The sequence below is a fragment of the Agelaius phoeniceus genome, chromosome 4 (assembly GCF_051311805.1).
Source record: "Agelaius phoeniceus isolate bAgePho1 chromosome 4, bAgePho1.hap1, whole genome shotgun sequence".
In the NCBI taxonomy this organism is placed as follows: domain Eukaryota; kingdom Metazoa; phylum Chordata; class Aves; order Passeriformes; family Icteridae; genus Agelaius; species Agelaius phoeniceus.
This window is the reverse complement of record NC_135268.1, coordinates 27,953,474-27,979,898: the sequence shown is the minus strand read 5'-3', so window position 1 is coordinate 27,979,898 and position 26,425 is coordinate 27,953,474.

Below are 26,425 nucleotides of genomic sequence, written 5' to 3'. Positions count from 1 at the left end.
TTTAATCAAACTGCAGAAGACAATAATCTGGTAAGAATTTATTAGAATATGATGTGTGTTAGTTATTAGGGCATGGTAAATCCAGAAGTTCCAGGCTGGCTGCTTTGCATTTCATAAATGAGCTACATTTTCAAAAGGATTATTTCTCACCCTAAGCAGGTTGTTTCAAATAAATAGGACTTACAACAGGAAGCAGAATGGATGTGTCAGTCCCTAATCACACTCTTGTGCCCTGAAGAAGGATGGTTGGGAAATGTTTTCTTGGTAATACTTTCCATTCAACCTGCCACTGTTAATTGAAGGACACTCTATTTCATTATGTCTCTCTTCCTGGCAGCCTGCACAGTAATTGCACACAGTAGCTAGAGACAAGTGGAATAAAAATTCTGGAATTGTGAATAGGAAAGATGAACAATTTTTAAACTAATCTCTTCTTCTCATAGTAATGAACAACTGAAGTATTTATGAAAAAAAAAAAAAAGCAGTTTTATACCAGTTCTGTTTCTCTGCATACTGAATAATGTCAACCTATTATGAAAGGTTTTGTACTATTCAAATAGTAAATGAGCTCCAGCTCCTTCCTGGAGTTCATTATTGTATAAACTTGACTTTTAAGGGGGTCCAAAGGAAAATAAAAGGATTTTTGAGGAAGAGATGCCAAATTCATCTGGAGATTAGTGTGCTTTATTCCCCTGTTCCTATTGTACATGACATTGAAGAAGAAACTCCTAGATCAATCCCAAAATGTGGTTTGTTAGTGAGGTTGGACTGCTTACAGCATGTAGCATGAGAGTCATAACTGAGAGAGGAAAAACACAACCCACAGAATGTGGACACAGAAACTGTTTTTTCCTTACTATAAAAGTCAATCTTATTATTGCCATGACAGCTGCTATTTTTTCTTTTGTTTTTCTGAACCAAATCTTCAGAAAGATCATACTAATGTTTAACTGCAGGCAACATTTTTTTTTTTTAATGGAAAAAGGGTTCTTGTTAAAATGCAGGAACATTTTCTCACTTCAACATCTAGATAATTAATACATGTGAGGTGCAGAGTTCTTCAGAAAAGCCATGTCTGAGAGTCAAAACAAAAGTCCTCTTTAGAGACTACATAAGAACGTTATTAATAGTGTACAGCAGGAGCTATGCTCACCTTTCCCAATAACATTAAAGGAGATATTAAAGGAGTGTTCCTGGCTCAAGCACTGAGGCTAATGTTCTGAAAATTAACATTTTTAAATAACATAGCTAATTAACTGTGGCATAAATAAGGCACTTGTAATTTTTGAGCATGTACAATTAGTGAACTCTCAGGAATCTGGTTTGCAAAGTTGTTATAGGTATAAATAACTGCATATTTACTGTGAGAACGATGGCAAGCAACACTGAACAACTGGACCAATCAGCCCAATCTGGAACTCCTAAAAATGTACAAATTAGGTACTAATTCAACTGTTGTTGTTATTTATTTTAATTGGTAATTTTCTAAATTTTATTTAAATAAAGGAAAACCTCTATAACAGAATTTAACCAGGAGAAACTACTCCACAGCATAATATATATCTCATCACTAGGACTTCTTTTTCCCCTACAACTTGGATTCTTTTTGTTTTTCCCAAAAAAATGTTTTGGCTAGAATTTTTCAGTTCCACTTTCCCCAGTTATGGTTCCCTTTTATCCAAGGCTGAGTTTTTCTCCCTCCCTGGAATTGCCATGTAACAAATCCAAATCAGGTTCCAGATGATTCATATGGGAAAGTGGGTGCAAGAAACAGATGGATTCATAGTTCTAATGTGCAGCAATGTGGATTGAGGTTGTGAAACTAACATGAACTTTGTGCCAACAAGAAGATAGAGGAATATTCACATTAAAACTAAGGAATAGCCATTTTGATCTTTATGACAGAAGAGCAAACTGAGGAGTGTGCCCTGCTGGTGCCATGTGTGTTCTCCTAACAGCTGTCCATTTAGACTCAGATCCAGTTCACTTGTGAAAAGCTGCTGTTTCACTCAGTTCCCAATAAAACCACAACACATCCTTTACATGATGGGAGGCACAAGAAACATTCCCATATCCCAGTTAATTTCCTTGAACACGGGGATTTCTACTTCCCACATCTAAATTGATCACAAAATGTTAAGATTACCACAGAGAAAACTGCACTTCATGTATTTTTTGCAGTAATAAATTTGCCAGCGTGGTACAAGACTGTTTTGCAAGTGGGCAGAGTTTAACCCCAGGGTGATGGGCCACATTGCACTGGTAGCCTAAGACAGAGCCAGTGCCTGCAGAACATGACATTTCAACACGAAATACAGTGCATGATGATTCTTATTTTCTTTCCCAGGCTGAAGACTACACTAAAAGTAGTAACCAGAGATAAGAGGACTGTACTTAGCAATATACAATATAATATATATTTTAAAGCAAATTATTTTAGGTACTTTACATCTAATATGACTCTCTCTGAGCACCAATCTCAGACATTCAGCACTGTGTCAAGGGTTATTTATGCTAAAGCAGAAATCCATAAAGATAAGTCAACTTAAAGTACTTTATAAATAATTTTTTGAATGACAGGATCCTGAATTCAATCTATTAATACATTACAGATGCAGCCCCAAAGAGATTAAATGTCATTTACATCTCACCTGGAATAAATTTTAAACATTGTTAGAGTGTGTTAATTCAGTACTTCAGACAATTAAAGCAGGAACAACTGTGCAACAAGAGGAGGAGGAGTCATTTCAATAGATACAAGACATGATCTTCATCTGCCATGAAGCAGTAAAAAACTTTCTGCATTTCCAAACTTAGGACCACCAACAGGATAAACACATGGCATGCAAGTTAGGAACTTAGAGAGCAACTAATATATTAAATACATTCCCATACAGGAACTAACCAGATACACAAATAGAACAGGGGAAATTTTGAAGATCAGACCACAAACAATACTCTTATTTACCAAGAACAAAAAAGACACTTCAGAAGACAATACACTAATAAATAAATAAACACAACCATGGGGATTCTCTGACTTATGACATCTGGTTGTTGCTCTTGAGAGATAAGATGCAGTTCTGTAAATCCATCACAATACTCAAATGCAACCACAGGCAGGACTAGAGGGATTCAGAACATGACCCAGTGCTGAAAAATAGCCTTGTAAATCTACAGAATGCTTTTATCACCTTTTCCCATATTGGCATCATGTACAAGACTGTAGTGTTATGCACAGATCTAAAACTCTTTTTAGTGTCACTCAGAGGTCCTTCTCTCACTGGCTTTAAGGTATTTTACCGATTCTGTCTTGAAGAGCTGTGCAGAAGACAACCTCAAAATCAACTTGTTGGTTTCAACCTTTCTGAAATCAACCTTTTCTACTGTTGGAGTAATTCACAAACCAATATTACAGCATCAAAAAACCTGAAGACCACCCCAATTTTACAACCCAGCAACTTCCCCCTTCTCCTCAAGACCCCCTCAATGTTTGATGGCATATTCAATTACAAGATCAGACAAGACCCATGAAGGATTCATAAAATGAATGTTACATGTCTTACATAGCAGTATGAAGCCATTCAGTAAAAGCAGATGTATCAACAACATAAATGCAGCTGTTTGAAAAAATAACACACATTTTTCTCATTTCTGACCTGTAAGCTTTACCTGCCAAAAGACAAGAGTTGGTAAAGCACCGAAGGAACTAAAGGACACTGCTGATCAAGAGAGTGGTAAAATAAAAGAACAGTAGAAGCTTTCAAGTCATGAGCATGAGCAAGACTTCAAGTGGGAAAACCAGAGATTTTCAGTAGACTTTTCTCAAAACTAAGATAAAGCTGTGATTAGCAAAGCATCGAAGATACACATTAAAGACCCCTTAATATGATTTTTCTGCATTAATAAGATCCAGGTCAACCTCAGCAAAAGTTTTGTTGGTTTTTTTTTTGTTAATGCAACTTTGATTCAAAGCAATTGGAAAAAACACTGTGGTTTCTAGAGCTATTTAGGATCTGCCCAAATGTGGGCAGATCCTGCTGATAATAGAATGATTTAAGTGAAATGAATTTCTATAATCAGAAATAAACTAGGGTAGAGAGCTCTAGACCAGTCTGAATGAAAGAAAACTTTAAAAAACTTCAATTATTTGTTTCAGCATAGTTAAATATTAATGCATCCTCTTTATACTCCTTCCAGTCAATCACTTTTAAAATGTCAAAAGATGGGGTGAGAAAGGAAATAAAGTGTAATGTCTAGCTAACTTCCCCTTTGTGTCATATCCAAACACTGAAAAGGCCCAAATAACTTACACAGATGCAAGAGGACAAAACCTGAACCTCAGAAATGAATAGCAAAATCCAGGTTTAGGCCAGACTTCAGCCCCTCTTTGTGCTGTCCTACTGGAGCAGGTCTTAAGGACAGCTGCTTAACTCAGTTCAGTGGCACAAAGAGAAACAGCCACCTTTCCACCACCCACAGGAATCCCAGGGGAATTAAACAAAAGCAACACTGGAAACCAACAGACCTCACCCAGCACATGGGGGAAGCCTCTCCTCCTCCTCCCAGCTGAACTTCCCACACTGTACAGCACTGCTGCAGCTGGAAGTCCTGAAAGAAGATGGGAAACACCCCTCCCCAGCTGAACCCCATCCAGCCTGACTGCAAGGACACCTGGCTGCTGTCTTGTGAACATTTTAGAGATTCTTTCTGTGCTAAGACTTGGGTATTTTCCCCTCTTCCCCCACCTCTAGACTACTCATCCTAGGAGCTCCCAAGAGAGGGAGAAGATTGAGCAGGAGGGTTTAAGGAGGTCAGTGCAGGATGGTACTCCCTTAGAATTATCTGGTAGGAGGTATCACACCACTCCTACACTTCAGGAAGCCTGACAGTTTCTTGGTGATGTTTGTAAAATGATCAGCCTTCTTCAGCTTGCTGGTTACATCACATTTGCAGGAGACAGCATCTTCAAAGCATTCCTTACCCTGTGAGCTATTTGGCAAAAGGAGAATGATGACAACCCTTCTTCCGCTGGCTAGTTTGAGAAACCTCTGTTTCCTTTGCTCTTTGGATGTTCTGAACAAAATAATAATGAAAAAAGAGTACATTTTAATTGTTCCAATGCTCTTTTCTTCCACCTGCAATATCTGGGCAAAATCTAAAGTCAATTAAGACATTTATAAGGCATTTTCAAATATATATGTTTTGTCATCTATAGTATCCTCTAAATACAAATATTGCACAGATTCGCCTATACTTTCCTCATTTTCATGTTTGGGACTGTGTGCTCCAGCAATGTTCCCAATAACAGCCAGTGCTCCTAAAATCCTTCTACTTGTGGAGCATCCAGCTTGTCCTTCCACAGTCAAGTCACAGGAAGAAGGCACCTGTGACATGAACTTTTTACTTCCCCAGCCATCTCTTGCTTTCAGGAAATTCTCTGTATGTACCTCTGAGGGGTATGTGTAGATAGCAACCCAATTCAGAGGGCATTCTTTTTGTTTAACCAAGAAAAATTCTTCTATTCCAGCCTTCCATTTGTCTCTGGCCACTGGGACAAGCTGCAGCTTTATTCCATGAGGCATTCAGAAGTTGCCTGCAACAATAGTCAGGGATGCCCCTGGAATGGAGACTGAAGTGGAACATAAGAGAATTTTTATTGCACTTTGCCTCCATCTGCTGCCTTCAGCAGCATTGTCCTCACATAAACCACTGCCTATCTCATCTTTTGCTGCCTCACAAAATCAGAGGGGGAAACATCTCCCTGATGGAGGTCTCTGACTGTAGAAGCATCTCCAGGACTCAACTGATGGATTCAAATAAAGGAAAAGATTATTAAAAAGGTTTGCAGAAATACAAATAAATGCAAAAAGAAAGAAAGCAATGAAAACTAGAGATGTTAGAAAGAGGTCCATTTTTCCTCCCTGTGCAGTAATAATGATTAGACTAGACCATTGAAACTTCACCTAGAGTGGAGAAACTCCTCTCTTTTGCCACTAAAGTTTCTTGTACCAGCTTACATATTCATGGCCATTTACAACCAATAAACATCCCCTTAACCTGAAGGATCTTCTGACATAAAAATTACATTTGTTGAGTCTCCACAAACACTGAAAGTGTCTGCCTTCTGGATCACACTGAAATTGCAAATTCCTTTGGTTTAAAATACTGTAATAGTAAAACAGGGCACATTCTTCCTCAATTGTCATTTCTGCAAAATGACAATAAACACACAAATGCTTGAGCAATACTCTCACACTGAGCAGTGAAGGCAAGCTAGGTTCTTATATAGATGCAATTGCTCACTGAGAAAGGAGTCATTGTCTTCTTTCTATGTTTCCAATGTCATTTATCATCCTTAATGGCTTCCTTAAAACCATTTTTGTGCAGACATGACCATTAATAATAAGCATTCTCCTAGCACACCTTACAACACTGCAAAATTATTTAGCTACAGATCATTATTATTAACATCAGACACCACATAAGTGCATAAAATTTGAGCTGAGCTGAGCTTTCTTTGGGCTTTCCATCTTCTCAATGACATTATGCCTGAACCAGACAAAGAAGCATTTTATATTTGCTCCTCTTCTATTTTGAGGATAAAAAAAAGTAGCATTTACATAATGTGCTGTCTCATAATAGACGTTTAACAGTATATTTTGCAGGATACTTTATTCTTTTATAAATTGAAGTTGCAGCCTGTTGTACATACTTTTTCCTGAAATCTTGGTTGTGTTGATTATAATGAAAAAGACTTCCTTTGGGGATTTTGACTTGTTCCTGTTAATTTAATCCAAATTGTTCAAGCCATTTATTTAACACTCTTTGCAAATAACTTTGCAAATGTAAAGCTTTCTCAGCTAGACATGCCAGTGTTTTTCCAATATAGAGACTCCATCTTACACTCAAATCCATGTAACATATAGACAACTTAATCATTTTTGTCTCATTCCTTCAATGTCCAAAGTTCACATCTCGTACATGATGACAGCTGTATTATTCTATTTCTCCACAATCTGTACACATCTCCATAAATACTAACATTCATTCATATAAGATGCAGCAATGCAAATATACACACCTCAATTTGTACCCAGTTTACCATATTCATAAGTCAGAATTGACACAGTCACCATAATCCTAAAATCTAGTAAATGCTTTGAACAAGATAAATTTAGTTCCTGGCCTATCTTCCTGTTGTGGTTTAAGCTTAGTTGGAAATTAAGCACCATGCAGCCACTCACTCAGCCTCACTTTCTTCCTCCCACCTCAGTGAAGTGGGAAGAAGAATCAAAGTGAAACTTGTAGGTTGAGATTAATGGAATAATTGACAATAAAGTAAAATACAGTAATAATGACAAATGATAATAACATTGGTAATGAAATAGGAAAAACCAGTGATGCACAGTGCAATTGCTCACCAGCCACTGAGCAATGCCAGGCCTGCTTCCCAGACCCAGGCTGGCCTCCCTTGCAGGTAACTCCCCCAGCTGATGCTGCCCATGACGTGGTGTGGAACATCCCACTGCTCAGTTTGGGTCACCTCTCCCAGCTCTGCTCCCTCCCAGCTTCTTCTGTGCACCTCCTCACTGACAGAGCATGAGCCAAGGAAAATGTCCTTGACTCGGGATAAACACAACTTAGCAAAACCCCAAAACATCAGTGTTATCAACACCATTCTCATTCCAAATCCTAAACATGTACTGGAACAGCTACTGAAAGGAAATTAACTCTACCCTAGTTGAAACCAGGACACTGCCACAAGTCTTCAGATCAGCTTTTTGTTCTTGTAACCACATCATCATTTTCCAAAGTGTTTTTTCTCTTCTGCTCTAAAGAAGATCCTAACAAGCATCAGTGAAAACTGAGTATTGTTAAATACCTCCCTTTTATGATATGACTATCCCTAAAACTATCCTGTAATTTGTGAACTGCTCCATCATACATGTTTTTAACAGTATCTAGCCCTGAACAATGTTGGACTAGAAACAAGAAATTTCCTGGTTTCTGGAGCAGCAGGAAAAGGAAGGTATACCCTTAACACTTCTCCCTGGAAAGCACAGGTATAAATCACTCCTTGACACAGAAAAGGAAGGAAACTCCTTGCTATTCTAGACATAAGAATGATTATGAAATAGATCCAATCACTAGAGGTTAACTGTAAAACCATAGGGGTAAAAAACCAACAGCATGATTTTCAAATGGACAGCATGAGATAGATGAGGTATTAAAACAAATTCCATAGCTAAACAATTCTTAAGAGGTTTTGTTGCTTGGAAGGCAGGTGGGTTTTTACAGAATACAAGACACCAATTATGGAATATGGATATTTTTGACAGTGAAACTGGAACAGACCCAATTAGAAATAGTTAGCTGGGGTTTTTTTTTAATTTAAAAATCCAGAAGTATTGACATGCACTTCAAAAGGAGAGCAATTTGGAAGGAAATTGTCTTTTTGTAATTGTCGGAATCTCAAGCCCAAAACCTTTAACATGGAAAATCTTAAGGAAATTTACTGGTAATTTTGACCTTAGAATTAGAAATCCTGTTCCCATCTGAAACACACAGGTTCAAGGTCTTCAAGTTCCAAATAATACTGTAATGAAGATAACACTTGAAATGCTTCTAGTAATGAATAAGATTACCAATTATTTCACCTAACTGCCTTAAAAATTCTATTAAAAGATGAAAAGTACTGTCTCTGAGGTAACAAAGATTGCAGGAGGTGAGACAGGACATTCACTGAGAGGCATTAGACAAAGTTCTGTGTCTTCCTTGTAAATCTGATGCTTCTCAAAACCCAGACTTCTCCAGAAACCTCTATCTCACTTTCTGAATCTCTAAACTCCCATTCCCAGGGAACACCACTCAGCCTTCTTCCCACAACCTTCAAGGAGTTTGTAACTTCACTGTCCTAAGTTACATAGTGATATAAATATATGTATTTGGCTAAATATTCCATAGCATAAGGGGTTTTTTTCCATCTTCATCAAAAGCACCAGATGTGGAATACTGCCAGAGACAAGACACTGGGCCAGGTAACCTGATTCCCTGAGGGGAACAGGGAATTTTCTTACTTACATCTCTAGTCTCACTTTCTGTTTCAGAAAAAAAGTACTGGGTGCTGCTCTTCCCAAAGCCCTCAGTGTTAAGCTGTCTGGTTATAATATTGCACCTAGATGAAAGCACTCCAGAGAAGCAGAAGGAAAGTCATAGTCAGAGAATGTTATGCAGGCCAGTCATGCACAGAAGATGTAGAGCCTGTCAAAGAACTCACACCTCCAAAAACTGGGACTGCCTTTAATGGGAGGAATTTCTAAACTGCTTCCTGAGTAAGTTAGAGACAATTTCCTCGCTGAGAGAGAATTGACAGGAGACTGAATGTGCATGATGCCTCTAAATCACTTTCAGAAAAAAATATTGGCTAGGAACTCCATTAGGAAGGGCTCTTTTCTGAGATGAGAGAATTGCTGACTGCCTACATCAATTTCTTCAGATGAAAGAGATGCTTTACAAATTTTATGTTGGTACAAAATACCTGAGATTTTCTTACACTCCTCAACCTACATTTCTAAAAGGCCTTCACACGTATTGTCTCTTTCAAATATTCTGTTTGCATATTACTTCATCACAGTGTGTTAAAGATAATAAGGATAATAATAACAAACCTAACTACTTATTCTTCAGCCAGCAGTATGGCAGGTGTGAAACTGTGTGAATTTGGACCTATTACTAAGTGTTCATCTCCCCTTCACATCATCCTAAGCTGTCCAAAAGCTAGCAGGCTCTAACCAAATAGCATCTGTACTGCCTGATTTTCAAGCTGGTATCCCAAGAATCATGTGCACAAAAAGAATTTCCTAGTGGCCAGCATTAGCCAGGAAAGTCTATGAGCACATGGCAAAGATGTAAAGCACACTTGACCTTACAGACTCAAATGGAAACTTATATCAATTGAATTCTTGGGACCAGGGAAACCACTAAGTTTGATGTCATAAAATTATTCTTCCCCCAGGCTGGACTGCGAAAGACTGTGGGAGAAGTTCTCCTGCCTCACAGATCACTGAGGAATATAGTGCTCACCTGGGTTTCTCTCACCACAGAAGCCTCAAACATTGCTTTCTTTCTGCCATGAATTCATCTCCTGCTTGGTCTGAAGTTCTTTATACAAAGTGGTTGGATTTGAAAAGGGATATTTGAGTGAAGTGCACCTCCTGTGATAAACCACAGATAAGGCACAATATTTTAAAAATTCCTTCTAAGCTGGGATTTCATAAAGTCCAATCTACTCACTATGAATCCATGAGGCTGCAATGTCTCCTCATCTTCCTCTTTCCAGGCTCCTTTCAGCTTGTGATCCTACCTCCATTCACACACAGCATGTACACAGTATCCTTGCTGGGTACTCTGAGAGGGCAGAGAGCCAGATAAATGGCTTGAGGTGTTATTGCTGCAGGTAGTGAGAATTCATGGTCACCAATTGTTTGTAAGTATGGTCTCATTTGGGAATGCAGCCCATGTGACAGCACCTGACATGAATGCATCCTATTTTTCAGCTTATGTTGAAACATTGTACACAATACTGCACAGTTAAAAAAAGAAGCTGTCTTGATGAAACGCTGCTAGCTTAAAAAAAACACAACAAAATAATGGACTTGCTTTCCCAGAGTGTTTGACAATGGAAAAATTTCTGTGGAGTTGATTTCTTAGATAGGGTGGATGCTTTCCATTTCCTCAAAAACCCTAATGGCTTAATGGTTTAAGCATTATTCATTCCTTTCTGGATTGGGCTGGTAACAGCCTAGTAATGTGAGATCTATTAAGATTCTCAAAAAAAAATTCCTGGATTTTGCATTGTTTGAACTCTTAATTATGAATTCATTTGGGCTGAATAATATCCATGATATGCTTGGAGATTTTGATGTGGAAAATCCCATTAATAAAGAACAACATCTGAGACCTTGAAATATACAGGGAGATTTTTTTGCAATCCCCAGAGTACAGAAAGCCTTGAATGCTTACCAAAGAGGGTGATGCACGTCTATTCTGTCTCCTAAAAACACTTCCTCTTTCAGATTTACAGTCACTGAGAACACAGAGCAATTTTGATCAAAAGAAGCAGCAGCAGCAGCTGTAAGGGAAAAGTGTTCATTTCTGATTGCCTCATCTGGACTAGAAGGGGGTAGTAGAATAATTTTATTACACCAGATGCAGTGGAAGGCTTTATTTCATTTAATCTGGAGAACAGAGGAATTTGTCACATAGAGAAAATGAAAATAATCTTGTTCTTCTTGCCACCACCCAGGCATGATGGTTATTGGCTGAGCTCACAGAAGAAGCTGGAGTTTATGATGACTATTTACCAACTTTCTCCTGCATGACTGTCCTAAAGAGCTGGTATTTTTCTACACTCCAGAGACATCTTCTGTTGAAAAGTTATTTTTGTTTGGTATTTGCTGGAGAGCATTTGTTTTGGGAATGTGAGCTTCTGAGATTTGTGGTAGGCTCAAAGTTTCAACTGTACACCATAGAATACTATTTTTTTCCTTAGAACAGACTTAATTATTAACACTTAGAACATTCTGTATGCTGAAGCCTTTCTTGACTGACAATGTGCACTGATAACAAAAAACAGGCACAGATTTTGGGGTCTGCGTGTTTTTTTAAATTCTATATCCTTTTAGCAGTAGAACATGTACAATGCTATTTATTTGTTTGAGTTTACTTTTGAGGGTTGTATATTGTGTAATTGTTTCTACACCATTAATACTATAGCTCTGGGTGAGGTGCTTTTTGAACAGGACCTTTGAGCAAAGTTACTAGAGTCATCCATTATTTATTTTTTTGACAAACAGGTTTTAAGTGTTACTCTTGTGACCTGGTAATATATTGCAGCTTCTCAGGACAAAGGGTAATATCCATACAGAATGGAAAGCAGGGGAGGATCGAGCCTGATACTCACCAATGATGGAGGCCAGAAAAAGGTATTGAGCCCATTCTTTAAAATACAGAAAAGGAAAAGAAAAAGTTATTAATTCCTTTTCCTCTAAAAGGAGAATGATAAGCTATAATTTGTCTTCAATGGACTGGCAAGGTCATTAGGATATATTTGTCAACAATGCAGCCAGGAAATTGGGGTTCAGATCATGTCCCTTCAGGTAGAGTGTCCAACGTCTTGAGACCAGGCTGCCTCCATTCCAAGCCATGAGTGACGACACAGCAGTAAGTATGGCAAAGTTAGACACAAAAAAGTATTGTGTGTCTCCAGTCTAAAAGTACACAGACCAGAAGTACCAGACTAATTAGTTATCAATATGATAACTAATCATATTGTAAAACATACTTGATCATCCACCAGATATCTGATATCTTTCTGGAAAGGAATCAGACTTTATGATGATGACTGTGTAATGACCTTAAGTGGTTCTAAGGAAGTAATTACACAGCACTAAGTGAAAAGAAGAAATATTCTTGCAGAGAGGTTGTATGGAAGTCAGATTCCTGACTGAATTCAGCTCTGTCACCCATCAGTAGAAACTCTCTTACTGCTCTGTATGTTTCTATTACACATTTCTCCTTTTTCTGGTGACTTGACTATAGGTCTAGAAACCAGTACTTGTGACAGAAATTAAATGTAAACCACAGGTTTACAAAAAAAATCCCTTTGACCCTCACACAAAACATGGCTAAACATACTTCTTTCTTAATCTTTTTATATCTCAATTTGCAAGAATAATCCTGCAATGCACTATTATTTTATAGCTGGAATCCTCTTTGTTATTATGGTTAATGTCATAGGAGTCACTTCATTTTTTTGTATCTTTACAGCACTTGCAGTCTGCTCAATTTCCTTATTTTCCAAGGCCACGGAGGTGAAGCCTGACTTCACCTTGGGACAGCACCAGGATGGACATTTGATGGACATTCCTGTCAGTGCTTTTGTCATTGACTCTGCTTGCAAATTATTTTTTTAGACCCAGAAAGACAGATCATCTTCTCTCTTCACCCTTTTTTTACAGAGATGTCTAATTTCATTCTCTTAGGGCTTCTCTATTAGCATTTACTTCTTCCCACCAGTTATTTCAGAACATTTTCATTAAAAAGAAGGGAGGGGATTATCAAGCACTGGGAGGCAGTGAGTGCTAATTCAAAGAACAGAAAACTACTGCCAAAATGATGCTTGTGAAATATGCATTCATGGTGCACAGCATCCTGTGCCTGAGGAATTGCATCTACTTTCTCCATTAACTGCACAGAGAGCCAAAGCCTACCAGATCTGCATTATTAATGCTGCAAATCATTCATTAGGGCCCTAAGTATCTGAGATGCCTAGCCCTGTTTTAGTCACTAGAGGAGGCAGTCAGTACAAAAGCACTGCCAAATTCCTTGTGTTCTGATAAACAGGGTGAAATGAAGTCATGCTGTTGCTAGATTGAACTGAAAAGTGAGCAGCGTGTTCCTGAAAGCCTTTTCTGCTTGGCACAGGAGAACTGGTCGCCTCTCCTGAAGAAAAAAAAAAAAAAAAAAAAAAAGAAGAAGAAAGCAAAGATAAAGAGCATCAAAAAAGCACGCTGTAATTCAGTAATACCATTGGCTTTTGTGTAAAAAGCTACAACTATTACTGCACATCTGTAGCTCAGTTATTTTCTTGTGTGGATTTCCATCACCCCATGTAATTTTTTTTCATTATAATTGAATGTATTTCTTAGGTATGCAGCTCCCTATACTGGAAAGGGCTTCCTGCTAAGAGCAGGACATTAGGAATAGTAATCACATCCTTTCCTGGATCACAGACATTCTAAGTGAATAACCAATCTATACCCAATCTACCTTCACTGATGCCAAGACTTCCTTCCTTTTCATTATTTATTCCCCATCTCTCCCGCTTCGTCATCCGTTTGAGGACACTGACGGTACCCGGGCACGTTCCCCGGCCTGGGCAGAGCCTGAGGTGGAAATCCGCGCTGGGAAAAGGCGAATTCCAGGGGCTGGGGCGCCATCTGCTGCGGCGCGGGGCTACGCGCGCCCTGGGGCCGGGAGAGGGGCAGCGGGCAGGGGCCAATATGGGCGTGCAGCTGGAAAAAGTAACCTTCTGTGTTATAACAGATATAAGGTGGTAAGATGTAACAGTTGTAAGGTTATTAAATAACCTGCACAGCTTTAACTGGTTTGTTCCTTCCAGGGACAAAGCGTCCAAGCAAAGGTACTCCCAACAATGACCAGCGGGTTCAGGAATAAATAGAGCACCTTCAAGGGAAAAAAAAAAACAAACAACTAGTAATTTCTTCAGCTGAAGTTTTTCCATGCTGTGGATGCATTTGGATCCCACCTTCATTTCACCTGAGGACCTGAATGAAGCCACTGAAAAGACTCATTACAGTGTCAGAAAAAGTAACGCTTTTGTGCCTCAATGAAAAAGAGAGGAGCAACAGAGAACTCGTTTAAACAGAGAAATATCGAGCAGAAGGTAAATTCAAGCTAGTGACAACAAGAGGTGCAGTCCTTGCCTTGGGGGGGACTCCACTTAGGTCTCCCTGAGTTGTCATGGGTAGTTCCCATTTCTCTAGTTAGACACATCCCCCATGGAGAGAAAAATGAAACTGATTGACATTAGAACACAAGGGAGACTGGAATGGGATTTCCAGCTCTCCTACAGGCAGAAGAAAGCAGCTGATGATAAATTGTTTTAAGCACTCAGAAAAAGATGGAAGAGACAACCATAGACTCATTTTGAATTAGCTGTCTGACATGCTCATAACACTTTAATCTCTGGTAAACAGGCCTGAGAACAAGCACTGCATCACTGCATCCCACTCAGAGAGTCAGCATTCTGTCCCCTCACTTCATGTTTACACCTCAGACGCTCTCCTGAGGGTGGAGGAATCCCATGTGCCTTGTTCCAGTCCCCTGCCAGTGGAGAAATTTCATTCTGCCCAGCAAATGTGCCTTGTATCCCTAGGCATGGAGCAGCAGCTCCCACAGCTGCCTCAGCAGGAGTTGTTTGTCCTGCTCTTCAGGCTCTGAGGGGAATATTTGTTTGTCTGGGTAGCTCTTCCCCATCCCCAAAAGAGCCACTAGCAATCCTCAGGGGGTGAGCAGCAGTGGCTGTGGTTAATGACACCAGAGCTGAGGAACAGGCTGTCCTACCTGCTGGAGCGGTCATCCAGCAAACCACTCGCGCCTATTGCAGATGCTAAAGCTTTACAGCCGCGTTTGTTCTGCCCTCCCAGCAGCAAGCTCACGCAGCGTGGGGGTCTGGAGAGCCACGGGGGACCGAGGCATGAGCAGTGCAGAGGATACAATGAAGGATGTCCAAGGGATTGCTACTGTGCCACCCGCAGCAGGCTCAGCCCAGCCCTCCGCGCCCGCCCCGGCTCCGCGGCTGCCCTGCAAGGAGGGAAACAAAGCGAAGGGACGCGGCTGGTGCTGCAGCTGCATGCTCCTTGGTGGTGCATTAACCAAGGGACTGGGTTGCTGGTTTTCAGCACTGATGGTGGTTTATGTTTCTGAAAATGCGTTTTAAACCATTGCAAAGTGAGCTCTCGGTACGTATGAGTCTGGTTTATGCTATTTCACACAACTTCACATTTAAAAGCCTTACAAGATAGGCAGGTGGGAGAAAGTCATAAAATGTATACCCTGGTTTGCATTTGCAGGAAAAGAAAGTTCACAATTTCTAATGGTATTTGAGTTGTTTGTTTTAGGTGGATTTATGTCTTACATCTTAGGAAAAACTTTAATGACAGACAAAGACACAAAACAAAGAGTGATAAAAAAGGAGTACAGAAAGTGTGCCTAATCTATTTTAAAGTGTCTGCCCCAAATGTCAGTGCTGATAAAAACACTTTAGAGCTTGGTCTGAATACCACTGAAGTCTATGGAGATCACTATGAAGGGTCTAAAACAAAGCTAAAGGGATATCATAATTCATGCTATTATTAATTTGTATCACAGTAATACTTAGGAGCCTCATTTGTCATCAACAAACTGTTTTAGAGTAAGGAATCATACACAAAGAAACAAACCTGACCCCCATATTAATGACAAATTATCTCTGCTTGAAGTATATGTTGAATACTTGCTACAAATTGCTTCTGAGCAAGCTACTCTGCAGACACTGTTTGGTGAATAATACTGAACAATGAATAAATTCTGGAAAATTGCAAGCAGAAACATACAGCACAAACCAGATAATTTTTTCCTCATGCTTTGTTCATCCATCTCTCCTCAGCAGGTATTTCTGGGGCAGGTTGCCATGGGTGGTGTTGATTTATTTGATTAATAAATGTCCGTTCACTTACTAAGCAACCACTGGAATAAAGTCTCCCTGCAATAAAATTATTTTATATACTATGGTAAATTAAATTGAGTCTTTTAATGCCTCAGGCAGTAATGTCTTTTTTTGTAATCATGTTACCAACACATAATTTTAATGTAACTAGATCCATCTTTAAATAATTTCCAAAATAAGATGAGATAGAATTATAATGGGCTACACTTGGTAAGAGAAAAATTCTTCTTTTCCTTCCATACTAAGACAGTATGTCAGGGCTTCAAGCATGACACAGGGCATACTCCATATCAGCTAAGTATGGCACAGAAGTCAAGCCATAAACCCAGTGCAATAGGTTGTTTTAGCATCAAAAGCACTTGCAGCACTTATTGTCCACCACTCCAAACTTTAGCAAAGTCCCCTCAAAATCTTTTACTTTACAGTGTTTTTCCCATAAAAATGCAGTGGTATATCACAAACTAGAGATAAAAAACACATCAACATTTTAAAACCAAAACATTTTGGAGGAAGAAAGTTGTATTGAAACTAATCTGCTACACATTTTACACATCCAATACAAAACTGAGTTTTCACAACAACATATGGAAAGTATCTAAATCAGTAAGACAATGACTTTCATAAATCACTTCAGGTTCCAGCTTTAAGTTATGTTATGTTCCCTCTCTCATGGGATAGTCACTGCATCTCATACAAACTCGTGGTTATGTGTGCACTGTATTCCTACCTTTATAGGGAATGATGTCATATCAACACATAGAGAATATGTAAAATGAAGAGTAAACACTGCTTTACATGACTCTGACCAGATGAACCCACACACTCCTCATCACTTCCCTTTGGCTTAGGGAATTATTTTTTTTCCTTTTTACATGATTTATTAAATGGATTCACCAAAACTTTGGGGGATTCCTCTTTAGACTATATTTTTGCAGCAGTACACAGCAGGTTGCAGTGTCCAAGAATAATGTGGGTCAGAAATCCCATTTTCCATCTCTGGTACATAAAGGCCTCAGGCTCATACAAGACAAAGCAGAATTGCCAATGAATACAATGAAGATTTATGGGATTTTGATCAAAAGCCTGTTAAAATCCATTTAAGACAGCTGCTTGTGACTAGACCTACCTTTCCTTCAGGTCACAGACAGGTTTACTGGATAAACTCAATTTTTAGTACCAGCCTTTTGTTTTGTCTTCAGAAGCTACATCCATGCATATTTCTCTCCTGAAAAAATGTCAAAAGAGGGTATATGACAAGTAAGTGCTCCAATTTTATCTTCTGTTGTCAATAAATGTCCACATGTTCATACTGTTTGTATGGTCTCAAATTACTATCTCAAACTAACAGAACTTTGCCCAGTGATTTCAGATAATAAAAATGTAGTTTTAATATATTTCTATTAAATCATCCTTTAGTGAAGTTTTAGTGAAGGCAAGATACAACAAAAGCAGAAGTTTTACAGTGCTGGCATTGGAACATACATGTAATTGAATCTCATATGATTCCAGAATTTGTATTCTTGAACACCTAACAAGAATATAATCCTTTGACAGGATGCTGCACCTCCTCCTACTACTACTCCTACTACTACTACTGCTGCTGCTGCTGCTTTAGTTATCTGGGAACTAACTGAGCTCTGGAATACTGTCACATGATAAACACACAATCCTAAACCTCAGCTCACATGAGGATCATACTTCAGTAGGAATCACATATCCATCTGTATAGTTCAGTTGAATGTGGTAAAATAAACATTCTTTCTCCATCTCTCTAATAAGATATTTATTAATTAATGGTGCCACTCATTTGCTTCAACATATATATATGGTTCCACCTTTGACTCTAGCAACCACACATTGCTTAAAGTGGTCAGAACAAAGTGCAGTAAATTTCTACAGGACCATTTTCAGTAAAATATTAACTTGCTTATTTCCAGTGACCTGGATTTCAATCCACTTTTAATTTGAAATTATTATATAGCTGACAGAATTTAAAGAGAAAGAAATGTGCTGTCAGTCTGCATTCTAGAGATGATTCTGGTTTTCAACCTGAGACCACAGATTGTCATAAAATAGCATTTTCCCTCCTTTTCAAATCCTGAGCAAAGTGAAAAACATCAAAGCTCGGGCAAAAAAAACCAAATACTATATTCAGCTTTAATTTAAGATGATATTTGGATATACAGGACCTAGGCATAGCACAGTCACATTGTAATAAAGGCAAATCACTAAACCATAACTATATAAAAAGAGAAAGAAAAAAACCAGCAAAATATGGTATCTTTTACTTTACTCCAATAAAAAAATGCAGGTTCCTCAAAGTTTGACATTATCTGTCTCATACTTTCAGATCAACTTTCTGGAAGCAACCAACAGCTTCACTGGAAGTTTTGTGCCATCTCCCAAGAGGAGTACACAGGTGAGTGGACAAACACTATGTGCAGTTAGTGGACATAAAACCAGCCACTTGAAAATAAAATTTCTTGTTCATGCAGGTGCATATAAATGATGTTCTGAAGCACAGCTTTAAAATTCATGCTACAGACCTGCCTCTCTGGTTTTTGTGTGTAGAGCCAAATTGAATTCCTTGGATAACTTCCTTTGCCCTCATTAAACTGTGTCAGCTTGCACCATAAAGAATGAGGTAAGGAACAATTTTCCCCTTTTTAACCTAACATAGATGAATTTTCCTATATAATATCACTCAAATATATAAACTGATTGAGTAGCTAAAATGTAGATGGTGGCTTTACATGGCTAAAGGGTACATATATAAGCAACATCATATTAATTTTTATTACATTTAAATTAATGGAACTAGAAGATTATTATTTAAGTCATGACAAAATAAAATTGCTCTGCCTTTCTGATGTCTGTTGCCCTTCATTGAGACTAGCCACATGAGTGCTGCCAAATTTATCCCTTATTCCTGGAATGTCTCTTTTGCATCCTTTTCTGCTGATGGATGTGCCAGAACAACTGGATGAGGGCTTTCTCCACCAGCTCCTCCAATGCAGTCAACAAGTTCCCTGAGCAACCTCACTTCCTTCCCTAAAGTGGAGGGACCAGAAAAATTCCTGGATGTAAGAAATGTAAAACCCTTTTCCAACCCTTTATTAGGAGGTCATGCCAATAATTCTATAGTCAAAAGGTAAGGGCTTCCTTTAAACCACAACCCCAACACTGGATTGTTACATTCCTGTAATAGAGGGAAGGAAAGGTGCCTTTCCATTTAAAATATCTCCTGTCTAGCCTGTACCCAGAGGATGATATTTATCACAAAACAATCAGACAAACAAATTTTTAACTCTAGGACACTGAAAAATCTGAAAGTTTCGAGTTGTGGGGGTGCTGTTTCAAAGTTATACTCTCTTTCTTATTTCTCTCCCCTCTTTCCTATTCAAAAGCTAAAGAATTCAGAGATTAAAAAATTCCTGTGCTAATGAGCCCTCAATGGGCATAAAGTGCTATTTCCAAAAAAATTAATTATTTGGATATATGTGAAATGATTGGCACGGAGTTCAAGAACTTCCCTGACTCAACTGGTGAAAATTACAGTCTTTGCCATGCCTTATGAAAAATTTTCATATTGTTGTTAGCTTTTCATTATGGAAGTAAATTATATCATATAACCAGCATCTCAGCTTGTAAACCTGTCACTGATTTTTTCTATTTCCCCTAAGAACCACAGATGATTCAAGTGACCAAAAACAAACATACTGAATGAAGTCTAAGAAATTAGCCCAAGTTCTATAGTTTTTTGACAAACTTGCAGGACAGTTACCACATGTTTAGTAATTATTGAGCAGTGGGTGTGATCAAAAGGTTTTGTACCCATAGACACAAAGGACAAGTTTCAGACAATCATTGCTCATTATCCCAAACAAAATAAAATAAACAAACAAAGCCAAAAAAAAAAACCCCAACCTAACAAACCAATTTTGTTTAAAGACAATAACCCAAAACCATCAGGAGAAAAAGCTGGGGACTTAAAATGCCCTCACACAGTCCATTATCCCTCTTAAAATAAATGTGAAACACAAAATATCTCATTGCACATTCAAAAAGAACCTACTTGACCTTGTACTTCCATGCTACCTTGGGCCATTGATAAGCATCCTCATAAACCACCCCTCATCAGCAACATCTGGCAAGTTTTACAGAGCTCTGTAATAAAAAAAAAAAGGAGGGGTTGATCAATTTATTTGACACTTAAAAATAAATCTTATTCACCCAGGGATTAATGGCAGAATTTTTAGGCCAAAGAATTTTGCCAGCAGAGATATACAAGGTAAATACTGGCAAATCAGATTTCTAATGAACTCTTAGTCCTAATTTTCATTGTAGAGAAACTACCACATTTAAAAACCTCATTTAAAACCCTTGACTATCACAGAACCAAAAAGGGTTTCTTCAATGAATGGTTGGTTTATGTATCCCAGATGAAATATATTTTAGTTTTATTTTAAGTCCAGGTTTTGACAATAAATTAAAACCCTCACAAGTTAGGCATGAAACATGCTCACTGAACTTGTAGGCTCTAGATAGCCTTCTTAGAGAGCTGTCAACCTCATGTGAATTTCTGATGCAATTAAGGTCTCACTACATGTAGAATTGCAAACTTTTCAGTCATTTTTGTCAATTTAGTGTCAAAGTAGAATTTTAGTAAAAATAAAGTCATTTCTTAAAAAGAATACTCAGGTAAAACAGAATTAAAATTAAGAATACATTGTTATTTAAAATACACATCTCTTACATGTCAAAAAATCTGGAAATCTCTAGTTAAGCTCCTTATGTTTCATCCTGTAACTTTGCTGAGTTTCAGACTCCTTATGCCAGCTCTCTACCCCAGCTTCTGGCTTCCACACTGGACAGCAGATTACTCTCCTTTGGTGTCCTCAGACATTGAAGGGAGCTTGATGTCTGGAGCCAGGCTGCTCTAGTGGAAGCAGTATGGATGGGACAGACTAAACTTTGGCATTGGACTCACTCTGAAAATGCAGGCTTCTACTGAACTTCCTTAACTGCAGGCATAAACCATTTTCAAAGAGATGAAGAGTAAATCTCTGCCTAAACTGCTTGGATATCTTCATCTACGTGCCAAGTGATTGCAGAGCCAAGAAGAAAAAACATGCCAGAGTTAAACAGAATGAAACTGGCTACATATCTTGTGTAGTTTTTGCATTTTTCTCTCACTGTCTTTGCCACTGATTGCTACCATTTGGTTTCAGCTGCCTTGCGCACTGCTCCATTCAGTTCCAAATTAATTCTCATAGTGGCCAAAATTTTTCTGTACTGGGGTCCCCTGTTTGTTTTAAGAGATTCAATACATTCAGACCATCATCTGCACTTTTTACAGCTATCCAAACTAGAACAAACCTCTGGATATTTTGAGATTCACTCATCGCCATGTTATTAATTCTCACACACTCAGCATTAGCAGTATAACTAAAACAAACTTTGTTACCTATTGTTATGTGTACCCATGAAATACAAGATAAAGTCAAAAGCAGAGAATACAGCTGCACTCACTTTACTTCTAGGGGTCTATACAGTTTTGTCAGATTTGATGAACTCTAGTTCCATTGAAATATTCTTTCTCTTGTTCATGGTGAGAAACCTTGCCCATGCATTTTTTAAACACACTGCATCAGGGGACAGAAGGTGGATGACAGCTTTATCTTTAAGCTGCCTGTCTGTCCCAAGAGCTGAACAATGGTCCATATCACATTGCAAACAGCAGGTTGATGGAAACAGGGTGATTTCCTAGCCTAGTGGTAACATAACATTTACCTCAGATTTCTCAGCCGTAAGCATTAAATTAAAAAAGTCCAACAACAGTAATTTAATTTTCCACTACTTTGCCATGCTGAGACACATGACACTACATAGCTTCAGCAAGGAATGTTGCACACATAAACCAAAGCTATGTGTGATGGGTAAGTAGGACAACTCCCTGAGAGGTGGCTGTAGTCAGGTGGGGATTGGTCTCTTTCTCCAGGCAGCACTGACAGAATGAGAGGACACAGCCTTAAGCTGTGCCAAGGGAAATATAGGCTGGATATTAGGAAAAAGTTTTCTACAGAAACAGTGGTAAAGTTCTAGAATGGTCTGCCCAGGGAGGTGGTGGAGTCACCATCCTTGGATGTGTTTAAAAAGAGACTGGATGTGGCACATGGTTTAGTTGAGGTGTTCAGGCATAGGTTGGACTCTATGATCTTTAAGGGCTCTTCCAACCTTGAGATTCTGTGATTCTGTAAATCCACAGATTCACAGAATCATGGATCACAGGGAAGCCTGGTCTGGCATGGGGAAAGCCCAGCTGAACAGTCAAACTCGTTTTGTCTCAAAACCAGAACAGGATCCCACATGGGTGTATAGCGATTTATTAACTCACTAAGCCAAGCATGTTGCCTTAAAGCATGATAGGTGGGTCAGCACCCAAAAACCTTAGAATTGTCCTCTCATCTGCTTCTCTCTTGCCTGTGGGAGCAAGATGCACCTGGGGGCAGCAGGAGGGAGTTTGCCCTGGTTCCTGCTGAGGACAGGGCAGTTGTGGCAGGATAGGGCAGCAAGGCTGGGACAGACACACAGACACACCTAGGTCTGAGACCCCCCACAAGCTTGCTCACACATGTGGAGAGCAGCAAGTGCATGGCACTGACCTGAAGAACACTGCACAAGTAAACCAGCAATTTAGAGAGGGCAGGGAGGGAGTTGTTTTGGGATGGAGGTTTTTCTGTGTGTTTAATGGGTTGATGTTTGTTAACTTGTTTGAAAGTGACACTTCATATACAGAAAGCAAGGATTTAATACTCCTGAATGAAGTTAAAAGGTCTAAATCTGTTGACTTCTTAGTAGCAGCATCAATTTACTCTGACCAAGAAGTATATAAATCTATTTTTATTAAAACTGTAGTAGCTTGTGCTATAGGATTCCTCTTGTTCCCTGTGATCTTATTCTAGTTGCTGGGTCACTGCTGGATCATTTAAAGTGTTACCAGCCTAGAGTTTTTTACTCTCCTTCTATTTCTAACCAAGATGATAAAATTAAGCATAGTCAAGGAGAATATTTTTTGTAGTAAGTAAATGTAAAAGGTTCTGAAGGTCTAAAAAAATGTTATAAAAATTAAGACAGACATGCCTATATCATCTAAATTATACATCTTTTTCTACCCTAGCTTATTGGTTCAGACATGGAGGCTGATGTTAAAGAAAGTGGAAGCAGTTTGGAAGAAGGGATGTCATAACTGCAGACACAGAAATTCATTTCAGTCTCACTGAATTTTGTAGTGATTGGTTTGATCTTGAGGTGTTGTGTGTACAGTAAAAGTGGACTGAAAGCAACTGAGGCTGGTTTAGACCTAAAAAAGTTAGGAGATCTTCACACGACCCTAAAAAACAAACAATCAGAAGACTGAGCTTTATTGTGAAAGGAACACAATGCATTTCTCATAACCTTGCTTTAACTTTATGAAGTTTTCACAAACACTTCCTTTCATTTTTCAGCAATATTAAATATGCAATAAATTAAAACAGCTATTTGGAAGTGCTTGCATTATTTCATGAGGGTATGCATTAACAGTATCTTTAAAAACAGGCTATTTCTGGTTGCATTTCATTCTCTTGAAAGAAAGTATCAACATTTTTTAGGCTTAACATAGCTTTTTCTCAACCTCTCATAAGATCAATGATAACGATAATAATAACAGTAATAATAAAGCTTACCCTCATTTTCTCTTGCTCCTCCAAACTAAAAGAAAATATTACATTAGCCTCCTCCTGAACTCTGTGGCTGGTGAAAATAGCCAGGACATGTCTCTAAAATTTTATTTCTTACAACTGGTGCACCAATAGTACTTTTATGGTTGTAATAAATTAAATTATTTTGCCTGACACAGTCTTCATAAGGATAGATCTCCTTCCAATTTGATTGTGGATAGCATAAAAATGTCCTTCATTCTATAAAAATTAGGGGTTTTTACAATTAAGAAACTTAAGACTCCATAACAAAATGAAGATATATTCCTTCACATATTCACAAGACAAATATTTTGGAAGAATATCCAGATAAAACTGGAAACACATCTATTTTTCAAAGTTATTTATAGATACAAATGAATATGCTCCATTTGAATTACTTATGCATTCTGTATGATCTGTGTCTAATTTAAAACATAAAATCACTAGCGTTCCAATCCAGCTCTTTTCCATTCCCTTGAATGCATTCACTCTGCTCAAAAAGTCAGAAACTGAGCAGGAGCAACTGTGACTTACTAGTGATTTCTAAAAGATACCTGGCAGAAAGATTAAAAAACATTTAGAACCATACTCATTGTCACAGATAGATGCAGGAATTTATTCTTCATTGTTTCAGAATATTGTGGTTCATACTTCTTCACCCAGAGATTTTCCTTCTCCACCTTTTCTGGGAAAAACACTCATTAGCACCAATAGTTTTTTTCCTCACTATGTAGTTACATTAAAAAGAAGAAAACAAAAACCCTACAAAATGTATTTTCCTTTCACAAAAAAAGGTGAAAAACTCTTTCCAATTTTAATTTCTTCAGTGTGTTTGCAGTGTGTAACAGAAATTGTATGGACTTGATTGTCCAAAACTGAAAACACACTGGAACTTGCAGACTCTTAGCAAGGCATTCAGAATCACTGTGGGAAACCAAAAGTTGTTACATTCAGCACCTACAAAGTAAAACCAGCAAGACAAGACAGTGCAACTGGAACTAATCTGAGACATCATGATGAGCCTTTTTAAGGTGCAGCCCTTCCATGCAAATTCTGAAGTGGGAATTATTAATGAGGATGGATGCAAAGATTTTCCATTACTGGATTGCAACAACCTGACAAAGACTGCAGGGTGGCTACAGAACCATTCAGAAGCAATAAACTTATCTCTCAGTGTTGTAAAAGACATAACAGACTCACTCACTGGAAGAAAACAGAAATAATTTTTGGCATTTGAATTTGGTTTTTATGTTCAGTTAACAAGGATACTACTTTTTATTTATATATAGATATCACCAGAACAGACATTTAAAAAACAGATGGCCACAAAAAACACTACACTCTGTTTAACCAGTATATTCCAACAAAAAAACCCACAATGTTTAGAGAAACTGCAAACAAAGTCAATGCTTCTTTAATAACTGTATGTGAGATCTGAACTAAAAAGTCACAGTGCTGCCACTATTAACATACCTACTCCAAACAGATTGAATACCAGCAGCAAAAATTTGCCAGAACGGGGGTTTTTCTACCATTCATTGTTGGAATGTTGTTTCACTCTCAGAAAATGGCTCATGGCACCTTTTTGTCTTTGTATTAAACTAAGGACCTACATTTTGGAGTTCATCTCATCTTCTAAAACCATGCTTTTTTGTGCAAACAAAAACCAACTGTATAACATGAACACTGTAGCCAAGAGTGGTAAGGCAACCTCTGGGAGGTCCAAACTATGTAAGGAATGGGACAAGCAAAGCACATCGTTGCTCCACTGCACAAGGAGGCCTCTTTATCTCACCTCTGGCATGTCAGTCTTTATAATTTTTACTTTATCCATGCTTCTATATCTTATCCAATGCTGTATGAACACAGGTCCAAGCAATGTTTTATGCCAGACCCAATTCTAGCCAGACCTAATGAAGGCACACCTGGAGAAGGCATTCAGCTGCCTTGTCCTTCTCACCTTTCTTTTCCCTCTGTCTCTCTCTTAAAGTTCTATTCTTGTCACATCAATCTCCTCTTCCTGGGCTGCACATTACTTCTGCTGTGCTGTCCTTAGCCAAAGAACATTCTATTTTCAGCAGGCCAAACCTCAGCTGAGCACAGGCCCTAAAGAAATTGGAAAGTGCAATTGGTCATGCAATTCACAACCAAGAGTGTGAATCCAAAAGAATAGTTTTCTGGTAGTATAAGGCCAGAAAATAAAGAGGGAGCAAACATTCCTATGAGATGATAAGGATGAGAGAAAGGGCCTGGCAGGGGAAAAAATGAGAAAACACCCCAAATCTACTAATACCTGATCTTACTTCTCTGTCATAATGGGCAAATTTGCCAAGTGTGGTGCTTTTAGTGACTATCCAGACATTGCTGAGCAGCTGAAAATTTAGTATCT